Raw genomic sequence first — 14,175 nt, forward strand, 5'->3', positions numbered from 1 at the left:
AAAGCATTAGCGTTAGTCAATCTAAAACTAAAACATATGAAGGCATTCCAAAAGAGACACTAAAAACATGCTAATGAATCTAACTAAAGAAGTAAAGACAATGAGACATCTCCAACTATCTCTTAGCATGATATTAGCTCCTTCTCCCTTGTTCCTCTCCTCTCCAAGTTCCAAAATAGTGTAACTCTCAGCAGCTTTTTGCACTATGGATGCTTATGGAGGATTGAGATTTAATATTAAGCTTCAAATATGAAATGAAAAAAGCTAATTTTAATGCTAAAATGATTGATTTTACCAAAAAGACAAGATTTAGGTATGCTATGCTAAATGCTCTCTAAAATGGCTATAGTCTAAATGCTTACAAGTTTTCAGGATCTGGATTATGAAGGAATGGGCTCTATTTATAGGAAAAATGGAGCAATGGATGGTCAGGATTGAAAGGTTTAATCAAGGGTCAAGCTTGAAAGTTGGGAATCCATGTGCACAATTGACACCAATGAAATGGTGACAAATGTCAACATAGGGTTGGGTTGAAAGAAGAGGTTGGAGGCATTAAAGGCCTGAGGAGGCCTCATGGTTATCTAAAGGCTAAGAGTCAAGCCTAAATTAGGATTACCCACTGGATTAGGAATTAATCCAAGGATAAACCTTTGTGCAAATGATTAAGAGATAATCATGGTCAAAGCATTGAAGGCTTGATGAGACCCTTGGGTTGGGTAGAGGTTGAGTCAAAATAAATGTTTTAACCATGTGGGAGGGTTGATTTAACCATTAATGGTTATTGGAGACTTTTGGAGATTAAGTGGTTGAAAGTTGGAAGCCTTTAATGGTTTTCAAAGACTTTGAGGAATTAAGTGGTTGAAGGTTAAAAGCCTTTAATGGTTATCAAAGACTTTTAGACTTTGAGAAGTGACTCCATTTTGCTTAGGAATGTGACAATATTTAGGAGGTGGATTAGGCTAATTAGGAAAGGGTTAGAAGAATCTAGAAGAGGATTAGATTTTTGCAAGTGGATTTGGTGGGTGAGGGAAAATATGATTTTATTTAAAATAAAAATTCATTTATTTCAATAAATGTGTGTAAATTGCATTTGTAGGAAAATGCAAGTGGGGTGGGGATAATGATTTAAATAAATATTTTATTTAATTTATTTAAAAGAGGAAAAGGGGATTTAATTAAATAAATAGATTTTATTTATTTAATTAATTGGAATTGGATTTAATGAATTAATTAAAATAAATTGAATAATTTATTTAATTAATAGAAAAATGTTTGGGGACGAATTAATTAAATATTAATTTAATTAATTGATGGCTAGTGGATTTTTAACCAAATAAATACGAAATATTTATTTAATTAAGCTGGACAGATTTATGTGACTACAATAACAATATATAAATCAACACTTCAAGAACATGAAATAAGAAGAATAGAAAAATGACAGACATGGGAGAAAAAACACCAATATACATGGGGAAAACCCTTTCATGTAAAAAACCGCACAATCCAAAGCATCGAACCAATGCATTAATCTACAAAAAAATATTACAATACAGTTGCAAGCTCTAAACCTTTACATGGAATCTACTGTTAGATAGATCTAATACCGAGAGTAAACTGAGAGTGGGGGGTGAATCAGTTTACCATCAGAAATCAGAACTATTGCATATCAAAACCCTTTGAACCGGAGCACAAAGAAACCAAGACAGTGAAAGATAAAGCATGAAAGCACAACACACATGACACCAATTTTTTTGATGTGGAAAACCTAGTAAAGGGAAAAACAATGGTGGGAAACCCTACCCACAGTCAGATAATAGTTCTATAGTAGTATATGAAATAATTACAATGGGGATTGCACTTGCAATCAGGACAACTATCTAGAGCTCACTGCTCAACACGAAAGGAAGTCTCACTGACTTACAAAGCATCAGACTACAATCCAAAAAGAATGAACTATGAAAGTAGCATCTACTAATGCTTGATATAGTTTCTGTTAAGCACAAATGTCTGCCCTACAATACAAAACTCTCCTAAAACCTTCATTGAATGATATAACATTATTCACACATAAACTACTATCTGATAATGCAAACATAACCATCCCTTAACCATCCCAATTACATGAAGAAGTCACCTATAAATATAGATCATCAACCTTATTGACAAGGGCGACTAAACCCTAAACCCATAAACCCATAATTACAAAAAATACATTACACGATACCATCGGACCAATATTATGATTTACATTACATGGCATGGACCTAATTCAAGTAACCAAACAATTCCATCCACTGGAAATTCCGCTAAGACCAAAATCCAACACGCTTCACCAACTGGTAGAAACCCTTTGTGCAATAATAGAAAGTCTAACCAGATCCAAATAGGACCATTGTAATAGCATGCCACCTAATGCAACGCCACCAAATAGTTAGGATGCGATCAAGAAGCACCATCAACACAATAGAAACCGTTCCCATAAGTTGAACCAAAATCATCTGACCAAATCATCAAATACCACTTACCAGTAAAGCTAACCGGTAAGGGAAATATCAATCAGGAATAAAAGCGATAGCAACTAGAGCACCAAATCATGAACCAATATGGAAAGCATATGACCATCTAGAGTAAACATCCAAAACCAAATCTAGAGATTTGATCATACCGGATTAGAATCACAGCCAAAACCAAGATGATCACCAAGACTAACCAGGATAGGTCCAACCGGGATACAATGTTGACATCAATGACAACACTTAATCGAATCCATCATATTGCCAACAATCTCCCCCTTTGGCATTAATGCCAACATTAAATGTGGAAAACATCCAAGTGCCAAGGAATGCCAACAATCTCCGAAAGACCGATTTGAAATATATAACTCCCCCTAAGATTAACAATTTTTCACATGAACACCATCTCTCCCCCTTTGACATCAATGACAAAGGATGGATACCAAACAAAAAAAATTGAACCAAATAGCTGACTACTCTCCCTGAGTAGTAGCAACATCTCATCAACCCGGATCAGAAAAATATGTTTGATAAGCTCATCGGATTGATGCATCCCTGCATCTCCAAGTTTCTTCCGGAGGGGAGGTGACCCCCAACTGATCTCCTTATATCTTTCAACATTTGTTTCATCCATAAAATTTGAGTAAAGTTGGTAGCAACAGCTACATACTCCGCTTCAGCAGTAAACAATGAAGTGCATGATTGTTTCTTACTAAGCCATGAAACCAACTTCTTTCCAAGAAAGAATGCACCGCTAGCAGTGCTCTTCTTGTCATCCACATCTCTTGCCCAATCAGAATATGTATAAGCACATAATTTGAAGTCATCATTCTTTGGATACCATAACCCAAAGTCTGTTGTACCTACCAAATATCTGAATATCCTCTTAATAACAATATCATGAGTTTCTCTAGGATCTAATTGAAATCTAGAAGCAATACAAAGAACATTCATTATATCAAGTCTAGTCTGAGTTAGGTACAACAATCCACCAATCATTGATTTATATATGCTTGGATTCACTTTAGGGGATTCATCATCCTTTGACAATTTGCAACTGGTTATCATAGGAGTACTGACAGGTTTAGAATTCTCAAGTCCAAATTTCTTAAGTAACTCCTTCACATGCTTACTTTGACAAATGAAAATACCTTTATCAATCTAAGTAATTTGCAAACCTAAGAAAAAATTCATCTCACCAATCATAGATATTTCAAATTCATTCTTCATATCATCAACAAATTTCATGCATAGACTTTCTTCTCCTCCAAAAATGATATCATCCACAAAGACTTCAATAATTAATATGTCATCATGCTCAATTTTGTAATATAAGTTACTATCAAGATAACCTTTGCTGAAACCAAGCTTTGAAAGATATCTGTGTAATCTAACATACCATGCTCTAGGAGCCTGTTTTAGTCCATATAAAGGTTTCTTCAGTCTGGAAACCATGTCTGTCTTCTGATAAAGAAAATCCATCAGATTTCTCAATGTAAACATCTTCCTCAAGATCTCCATTCAGAAATGCACATTTGACATCCATCTGATATACTTTGTAGTTCTTGTGTGCAGCATAGGCAAGAAAAAGTGTTACCGCTTCAATTCTTGCAACCGGGGCATAAGTCTCTCCATAATCAACTCCTTCTTCTTATGAATATCCTTTGCGAACCAATCTAGCCTTGTTCCTCACAACCTGACCTTCCTCCTTTAATTTATTCTTGAAAACCCATTTAGTTCCAATAATATTCTTGTCTTTAGGTCTAGGAACTAATTCCCATGTCTTATTATTTTCTATTTGATCTAGTTCTTCTTCCATTGCTTTTATCCAATTTTCATCCTTGCTTCAATAAATGATTTTGATTCAATTTGAAAAATTAAACATACCTCTTCAACAACTAATCTTCTTCTAGTCATCACACCTTTCCTTTTATCTCCAATGATCTAATCATCAAAATGATTTAGTTTCACATACTTGGGAGTCTTTGAATCTTCTTGATTTTTTGACTCTTTTTGTTGTTCATTTGTCATTGTTGAATTTTCTGATGTTACCGGTGTCATTGGTTCACTATTCTGAACTGATTCTTGCATTACCGGTTTAGGTCTGATAAATTCATCTTCCAGTCCATAGTCGTATGATCTAATCTGATTACTGCCATGTTCATCCATCTTGACATTTATGCTTTCAATTATCCTATTCAATCTTTTGTTATAACATCTATATGCTTTGCTCTTAGTAGAATATCCCAAAAATATTCCTTCATCACTTCTAGGATCAAACTTTCCTATTGCATCATCTCTCCTAATTAATATTTACTTCCAAAAATTCTGAAACATCTAACAGTAGGAGTATGACCAAACCATAATTCATACGGAGTCTTCTTGGTATCGCTTTTAATGTGTACTCTGTTGAAAGTATATGCATCTGTATTGATAGCTTCCCTCAAATAGATATCAGGTAATCTAGCTTTAGTCATCATTGTCCTTGCATCATCTAATATGGTTATGTTCTTTCTTTCCACCAATCCATTCTGTTGTGGAGTCCTAGGTGTAGAAAGTTGTCTTTTGATTCCATTCCTCTCACAAAAGTCGTTGAACTCTCTGGATATAAATGCACCACCTTGATCTAATCTTAATCACTTTATCTTCAGTCCTATCTCAGTCTAAAGCATAGCTTTGAAGATTTTTAATTTCTCAAGAGCTTCAGATTTTTCTTTCAAAAATGCTACACACATCATTCTAGAAGAATCATCAATAAGTAACATAAAGTATCTATCACCTTGAAAGCTTTTAGTCCTTGTCGGTCCACACAAATTAGTATAAATAAGATTAAGAATTTCATTAGATTTATCATGTATACTTCTGAAGGAAGTTCTAACTTGCTTACCCATTTGACATTCTCTACATACCGGATTATGAGGTTTAACAATCTTGGGCAAAAATCTGACATCCTATGTTGAACTGATCTTGACTATGCAATCAAAATTTACATGACACATCCTTTTATGCCATAACCAACTTTCATCAATCTAAGAAATCAATCGAGCCTTCTCACCAAAGTTCAAATGAAAGATGTTTCCTTTGGTCTAAGTTTCAGAAACAATCTCCATTCCATATTTATTGATGATCTTACATTTTCCATCCTTGAATTGCAAATGAAATCCTTTATCCACCACTGACCTACACTTAAAATATTATGTTTTAATCCTTCAACATAATAAACATTGTCAGTATTAGTCTTACCATCCAATGATACTGTTCCTTTGCCTTTGATCCGACATGCCTCGTTGTCTCCAAATCTGACTAGTCTGCCGTCAAATTCTTGCAGTGTTAGAAATTTTCTCTTGTCACCGGTCATGTGATGTGAACATCCACTATCTACGACCCATTCATCCTTTTCTTCAATTTTTGCAGCTAAACCTTTTTCTTCAGTGTGAGTTGCTTCAATGACAGATTCCAGAGAATCATCCTTGATAGCAATAAAGACCCAGTCTTTACCGAAGCTTCCATTGCTAGATCCACTCACAAGTTCATCGCCATCATCATCAATAATACCAAAATCATCATCACCAACATAATAGCATGATTTATCCTTATTCCTTCTAAATCTAGGTCTGCTCTGATATTTTGGATTAGGCTTATATTTCCTTGCAAATCTTTCATGACTCCTAGAAACTCTTTCAGGGCATCTAGAAGCAAAATGACCAATCTTATTGCATGAAAAACATTTAAAAGGGACTTTTCCTTCATACTTACTTCCAGCTGGTCCTTTAGGAATTCTTATAGAAATCAGGTCTTCCAGCTCTTCAAGTTCTCTTTCTTCTCTCTCAATGTCCTCCAAATCGTTAGCATACAACTCCTTCCAATCTATGTTCTTCTTACCGGAGGCAAATGCTTTAAATACAGTCTCAATTTTTGTAGCACTCTGATCTCCAAGTTCTTCAAGATCAAAGGCAGTCAATTTTCCAAGCAATGTATCTCTAGTAACAGGGGTACTTGACATTATTCGGAGTTCATTAATTGCAATAGCCTTCATCTTGTAAGTTGGAGGTAGAACTATCAGAACCTTTGACACAATCTCATCCTCATTGATTGATTCGTTGCAACATTTCATACCCATGACAATTTCATTCACTCTATCCATGAAAGAACTAATCTTCCCATCCTCTTCCATCTTCAAAGTTTCATATCTTACTCGAAAACCTTCAAGCTTTGTAATCTTTACTACCTATTCACCTTCATAAACAGTTTCAAGCTTCAACCAGATTTGTTTTGCATTCTCCAATTCTATGACATTCAATAACTTTTCATTAGATAGGGTACTTAACAATGCTTCTTTTGCTCTAACATCACTTTCTTTTGTTCATCAGCAGGTGTCGGTGTTCCATAATTAGGATCACGAGGTATATACCCTTTTTCCACTATATCCCAAACTTCAGTTCCAAGACATTTGAGATGAATCTTCATTCGCTCCTTCCATATTTTGTAATTTGTACCATCAAATCTGGGACTCTCCTTCCGATAGGGATTGAATGTAGAACTTGATGCTAATACCATCAGATCTCCTCAAGTGGTTAATCTTTTGCAGAGAGGACCTTTCTCTGATACCAATTGTTAGACAAATCTGAAACCGGGAGTAAACTAAGAGGGGGGGGCTTGAATCAATTTACTATTAGAAATCAGAACTATTGCATATCAAAACCCTTTGAATCGGAGCACAAAGAAACCAAAACAATGAAAGATAAAGCATGAAAACACATCACACGTGACACCAATGTTTTTTGATGTGGAAAACTTGGTAAAGGGAAAAACCACGGTGGGAAACCCTACCCACAATTAGATAATACTTCTGCAGCAGTATATGAAATAATTACAATGGGGATTGCACTTGCAATCAAGCCAACCACCTAGAGCTCACTGCTCAACACAAAAGGAAGACTCACTAACTTACAAAGCATCAGATTATAATCCAGAAAGAATGAACAATGAAAGTAGCATCTACTAATGCTTGATACAGTTCCGGTTAAGCACAGATGTCTGCCCTGCAATACAAAACTCTCCTCAAACCTTCGCTAAATGATATAACCTTATTCACACATAAACTACTCTATGATAATGTAGACATGACCATCCCTTAGCCATCCTAATTACATGAATGAATAAGTCACCTATAAATACAGATCATCTACCTTATAGACAAGGTCGACTAAACCCTAAACCCATAAACCCATAATTACAAAAATTACATCACATGATACCACCAGACCAATATTATGATTTACATTACATACTATGGACCTAATTCAAGTAACCAAGCGATTCCATCAACCGAAAATCCCGCTAAGACCAAAATCCAACACGCTTCACTAACCAGTAGAAACCCTCAGTGCAATAATAAAAACTCTAACCGGATCCAAATAGGACCATCATAACAACACACCAGTCAATGCAACACCACCAAACAATTAGGACATGATCAAGAAGCACCATCAACACAATAGAAACCATTCCCATAAGCCAGACCAAAATCATCTAACCAAATCATCAAATACGGCTTACCAATAAAGCTAACCGGTACCAGGAAATATCAACCGGGAACAAAAGTGATAGCAACCAGAGCACCAAATCATGAACCAACGGAATATGGAAAGCATGTGACCATCTAGAGTAAGCATCCAAAACCGAATCCAAAGATCTTATCATACTGGATCAAAATCATAGCCAAAGCCAAGATGATCACCAAGACTAACCGAGATAGGTCCAATTAGGATAGCCTCCAACTGTGATACAATGTTGACATCAATGACAACACTTAATCAAATCTAGCATATTGCTAGCATCTACATCTTTCTCTTCTAGAGGAAATTTGACACCGTAACCCTATAAAGAATAGTTTTCATCACTCCTCTATAAAACCCTCATAAAATATATACAATACATAGAGAAATACAAGTTTGAAGTAGCTTCTAGAGAAAGCCAAGATAGGTAGGCATTCAAATCCATGTGACACGTTTTTCATCCACCTCTAAGCATGCATTAAATAACTGACCAAGATTCTCTAACCCCTCTTACATGACCCTAAACCTAATCAATTCAAGAAGGCAAAATTGGTATCCTAAATTCAAATGAGCAAGCAATCAATCTTTCATCAAGCATTGGAGTAGAAGTGAAGTCAAGTTTCATACATTGAAGATGACATCCATGATCTATGTTTTATGAAGACAAGACACATGAAACCCTAATTCCTTCGGGAACGTCAAATAAAGCTTCATTGAGGTATATCATTAATTTTTCAAGCATTTATAGCCTTCCCTTCAAAAGGAAAGTATTTTAGTATAGTCTTTCATTTACATTTATCAATTCAATTTCATGGTTAATTCCAAAATTGATGTTTGATCTAAGGCAAACCCCTATTCCCCAAATATTTCCCTTTCTCTCTATGTGTTGGAATAGGTACAAAGTTCTACTTGGGAGGATCGACAGAGTTCATAGTGATGAATAGGTTTAGCTTTCAATGGTGAAAAATTTAGTGGACAATGGCGAATTAATACTACTTGGTCTTGATAAATTAGGCTGAACTTCTGAGAACAGATTCCAAACAACTTATTTTTCCCAGATCTAGGTTTGTGGCTCCATGGGATGTGTGTAGCTTACTATTTTTGTTAGAATACTTCAATTATCACCTATTTTACCCTAATCATCAACAATCAAATCAATTCAATCTAGGAAGGAGAAAGGTCTTACCCAAAGAGTTTGACTTTGATCATAATCTCAGTCTTTTGAGGCTAGATCTATTAGATTCTTTATCCTTCCCAAATTTATTGGTTAATTAGGTCATTTAGTGGTTTTATTGCATTAATTTAACCCTAACCCTACTTTTCCACCAATACATTTTTGGTGAATACGACTTCTTACACCCTAATTTCTGATTTGTGATCTTAGATATGATTTGCATGCATTTTCGAATTCAAACTTGTACTCATAAGTTTTGTTTTCAATTAAATTACAAAAAAATAGAGGTTAAATTAACAAAAAATCTAATTTATAATTCTAAAATTAAACTTTTGGGTTGCATAATTTTGATTTAATGTCTCAAATCTGATTGTTAATGCATTTTAAAATTCAAATTTGAACTCATAGATCTCATTTTACCCTAGGTTTTTAATTCTAAAATTAACTTGTTGGTTACATAAATTTTCAATTTTATTATCAGATCCAATTATTATGACATGTTATGCTATGATTTAGAGGCATTTATTATTCAGAATCATAATTCATATTGCTTAATTAACTAGTTAATCAAACATTGTTACAACAAATTGCATTGCTTGATCACAATTTTCAAACTTGGCATTCAAATTTCCCTCCTTTGTGCACGAGTTTTGTTACCATTAGTCCTACATACAATATACTCGTGAGAAGAAGTTGTAGAAATAAGGCTTACCAAGGTTTAATTACTAAGGATATGGAGCCTAATTAGGTTAACTCACTTCATGAGAATGTTGGTGCTTCCTCCAACCCAACAAATGATATCATTTATCTCCATTCTCGTAATTCTCATGATGTGGATGAATCACTAATTAGGGTTATCAAACTAACTAATTGGAGAAGATTGACAATGAATTTGAAAATCTTCAACAATGGATGGGTCAACAATACCTAGAAAGTGAGGCAAGCCCATTGATTGAAGGATTAAAAGGAATGGTGCAAAGTGATAAAATTGGTGTTGATTTCTTGCATGACCTTGCTCATATTGTTGACACTAATATTATACCAATAAAAAGTTGTGCTAAAGTCCTTGGTTACTCTCAACCCACTAGTCAAGTTAACCATTATATTACTATGCCTACATCCTTGCCTGGTGCTCCCACGTTTACATCTTCTATCATGATTACTTCCACACAAAATGTTAATCCTACACATGTTAGTCATGGGGGAAATCATATTAATCAATGCTCTTATATCCTTCCTCATGCGAGTCTTCCATTTGTATCCCAATAATCTCTCATACCCACATCTCATAATGTTCCACCTCCTTATTCCCAATCTCCACCCACGTGCAACAATATTACTCCATCAAAATCCAATATTTCCAATTTCAATCCTTCTACTGAAGCAACCATTAACAACTTAGCCCAAACTATTACATCCCTACAACATCAATTGGCTTCTATTACTCAATCCAAGTTCAATATCCCTATATTTGACGTAGCAAGCCCATTATCCAATGACATTGTACACATTGTCCCTCATAAGCATATGGAATCCCCTCAATTAGAGTTGTACAATGGAAAAGGTGACCCCTTGACTCATTTAAAAATATTTTGAACTTTGTGTATACCAAAGACTTATGGCTAAATTCTTTACTAGAACCCTTAGGGATAAAGCTTTGCAATGGTATTGTTCTTTGTCACCTTATTCTATCACTTATTTTCAATGACTGGCTAATGCTTTTTTTTAACAATTTCAAAATAATATTTGTCCTAAGATTACTTTGATTGATTTGATTCATTGTAAAAAAGTAGTTAAAGAAAAAGTGATTCATTTTATTGATAGATATAAACATTTGTATTCTCAAATAGCTTATCCTATGCCTGATCATGATTTTCAAAGGAATTTTTATTGCTAATTTACAAAAATACATTACAGATAAGCTTCTATGTTTTGAGTTTACATCCTTTATGCAATTGTGTGTAGTGCTTCATAACTATTAGCTCCAAGTGAGTCGATTTGAATCATCTCCTTCAATGGCTCTAGTTGATAAGAATGAGAGTGCTCAACAAACTTTTGTGAAGTTTAAACCTAACAAAGGATACATCAAGATAAGTGACAACATAAATACTCAAGTGGCAACCACGACATCAAGTGTAGCTCCTTTATCCAGATATTTAAAAAAGGATTAACTTATCTTTCCAAGTCCTTGCATGGTGTAATGGTGAGGTTTCTAAATGCTACTTTGTTGAAACTTCTTCCCATTACACCAATTGACTCTTCTAAAACATTTCCACTCTATCATGATCCCAGAGCCTTTTGTCAATATATATCACCGTCAACCTGGCCATGATACTGAGAAGTGTTATACTTTGAGGAGTAAGATTCAAGACTTCATTGATGATAATATTGTAGACACCTAAATTTGACTAATTAATTTAATCAAATTTAAATCCTATTCTTCCAATTAATCAATCTAATTAATTATTTTTCTATCCCTTTCTTCCTATTGATTAATTCATAATTAATTAATCTCCTAAATCCCTTTCTTCCTATCCTCCTAATTAAATATTTATGTCCTTTTTTGGAGCGCAAGTGTCTCCTCTTCACACCCCCTCTCCTTCCTCTCATCTTCTATTTAATCCCTCCTTTTTTAGACCAAACCCTCTCTCATCCATCTTCATTCCATGCACCGTTACTCTGCAAAAACCACCACTCAACCCATATCCATTATCATTTTTATTAAATCAATTTATCATTGCATCAATATCATGGAGCAATATCAAACATATGAAGGCGTCATTGATCATACATAAAAATTGAGGAACTATCAAATATAAGTGAGATTTTGGTTTGCATTAGCTATTTAATTTGAATTTCATTTTCATTTTATTGTTCTAATATTGAGGTGTATGATGTATTATGTTTGTTTAGTTATTTAGCTTGTTCTTTTAATCCTTAGTTTAGAATGTGCAATTTTTAATGCACAAATACTATATTTTTAATTGTTGTGAATGACAAATGAAACAAATACACATGTCATTGAGTTAGAGTCTCTTGTATTTTCTCTCGATGACCTTGGTGTAGAATCTAATAATGTTGTGAATCTCGTTGACAAATCTACACCTCCTAAGGACCTGTGCATTACCTTTGATCCTAGTGAGATTATTGTTGCACCTGATGGCCTATTGTATGATACTACAAAGAGCAAAGACAAACTGTCATGAGGAGTGCTCATTGATCCAGTGTGTATGGTGAATGTGATCATTGTAATTCACATCTATACATTTTATAATTACATTAAGTAATATATGATAAATATGATGTTATGGCCAAGGTGTACGATGGTTTCTCTTTCCCTACTATTGGTTCTATTACCCTTCCCATTGAGATTGATATTAAGTGCTTAGATGTGACTTTTGTTATTATTGCCACATCTAATCAATTTTGTGTGAAGTTGGGACATCTTTGGATCTCTTCCATGAAAGATATCCCTCCTACCATTCATAAATATTTAAAATTCCCTCATAATGGCACTATCATAACAATTAATCATGGCCTTTACCAACCCACGACAAAGTGTGGAAATTTCACCCTTGATTACTTTTTGCCTAAACAACCTGAGCCTCTGAGCCTAGAAGTGAGACCATATTTCTAGCTTATCAAAAGTGGAAAAATGATATGATCATATCTTTGAGTAATCCTAGAAACCCTATACATATTCCTCCTCCTCATGATGGACCTAGTATCCTTCCTACACCTTTTATTCTTCACATATATGTTGCAATCCTGCCTCCTATGTCTTATAAAGGAAAGTACTTGGAATCTCCTATTTATCAACCTAGTAGGGCTTATCCCTATCCTCCTCCTTTAAAGGAAGACAATAATCCTATGCCCACTGATCCTCAACCTTCACAACCCTCAACTAAAACTAAAAGGAATCATTGTGTGAGATAACACTGACGAAGACATCCTACCAAGGCTCGTGAACTTGCTTCCCAAACCATTTCCTACCCGAAGACACCAAATATTGACTTGATCTAATTTGTCCAGCCTTCCATAACCCTAGGGAGTAAGTTCAATCTAAATCACCAAGACTAAAAATTCTTAAGAAAAATGATGGTTCATGCTATTTTCGTATTAGAGATCTTTTTTTTATTAGTTTAGATGATGATATGGATGATGATGTTGTTCATGCTAACAATGTTGATTCTAATGATTATGATGATATGCATGAGCTTGTTGATGTTAATCGTGATCTATTTTCACATTTTTTTAAAGCGTTAATCCTAGCTCCTAGTGACAAACAAAGTGATGCATCATCAGAGCATGGTCCTTGTTTGGAACTTTTAGTAGCTCCATCTATTGTGCTCTAAGTAGCTCCTCAAGTGCAACCTATCCACCTTCCCAAAATATTTTTCAACAAGATTGGGAGGTAGATGATTTGCTTGATTAGATTCATTCATGTTGTAGATCCTCTCTTGTGCATTTTCTTGTTCTAATGTGTTTCCCCCGTGATGTGTTTTTGTGTTATGTTAGGCTCTCTTTGGATGACCCTCGTTACCCTGTTGGTATAAGGTAATAAAAAGGTTGAATCTATTGTGACATTATTTTTTATGTTGTCCCTTGTGTTGTTTACTTGGGGACGATACAAAGTGTTGAGATCTCTTTTGGTCTCTTCCATGTTGACTCAAAAGACACATGTTCTCTTCTTACATTGTGTTTGTAGTTCCACTACGTTCATGGGATGAGGTCAATTCAATATAAATATTCATGATATATATTATTTATCACAAGAGCATATTGACCCCAAAGATAGTGGATCCCTCGTGTGCTTTTATGTTTTGTGATCATTATCCTTTGATTTTTCCTTTCTTGGGGGAACCTCATTGTGGTAACGTGCTTGTCTTTTGGATGCATACTACCTTAAATAAATTGCTCCTAATAA

The sequence above is a fragment of the Cryptomeria japonica genome, chromosome 9 (assembly GCF_030272615.1).
Source record: "Cryptomeria japonica chromosome 9, Sugi_1.0, whole genome shotgun sequence".
Taxonomy (NCBI): Eukaryota; Viridiplantae; Streptophyta; class Pinopsida; order Cupressales; family Cupressaceae; genus Cryptomeria; species Cryptomeria japonica.